Source organism: Penaeus monodon, chromosome 31 (genome assembly GCF_015228065.2).
Source record: "Penaeus monodon isolate SGIC_2016 chromosome 31, NSTDA_Pmon_1, whole genome shotgun sequence".
NCBI lineage: Eukaryota > Metazoa > Arthropoda > Malacostraca > Decapoda > Penaeidae > Penaeus > Penaeus monodon.
The window spans coordinates 960,708-961,294 of record NC_051416.1 but is presented as its reverse complement, the minus strand read 5'-3'; positions in this window follow the sequence as shown (position 1 = coordinate 961,294).

Sequence of the window (587 nt, the reverse complement as noted above, 5' to 3'; positions counted from 1 at the left end):
CTTGCTTGCTTGCGTAACACAGGATATGACACAGTTAATCGTCGAAAGCCAAGGGGGAAAAAACCTGTTTATTTATAGATCTTAACGGAGAGATCGATTTTCTAAAGCCAACTACTGAAGTACAATATTGATAAATTATCTATTTATCTGGGTTTTAATAAAGGAAAAATAGTTTATGAATAGATAAGTGGGAATTAGCCAAAAAAGAAAGTTTTTTTTCTCTTTTAAGGCGAGTTAATGTGTCGTAAAAGTTGTTTATGACCAAGTTTCCTTGTAAATAGAATAAAGATACATATATTTTTTATGGAAATCTGAGTAAGATATTGCATTCAAGAAATATATATCGGTGGGCCTCCTCCTAAGACAGTTGTAAAATATAAGACGCCGATTCAACTGGTTAGGAATATTTCCAAATGCAAATGAGAGAGATAAAGTTGAGTTCATTAAGCATTTAAGGGAATCACACACGAGTGCAGAGGAGATGCAAGAGTTAAATGAATCGGATATACATAAGCTCCTTCTTGTTGTTGTTCATGGCGGGGGAGTGTTATCGTTGTTACTAATGCTACTGCAGTTATTATTGTTCT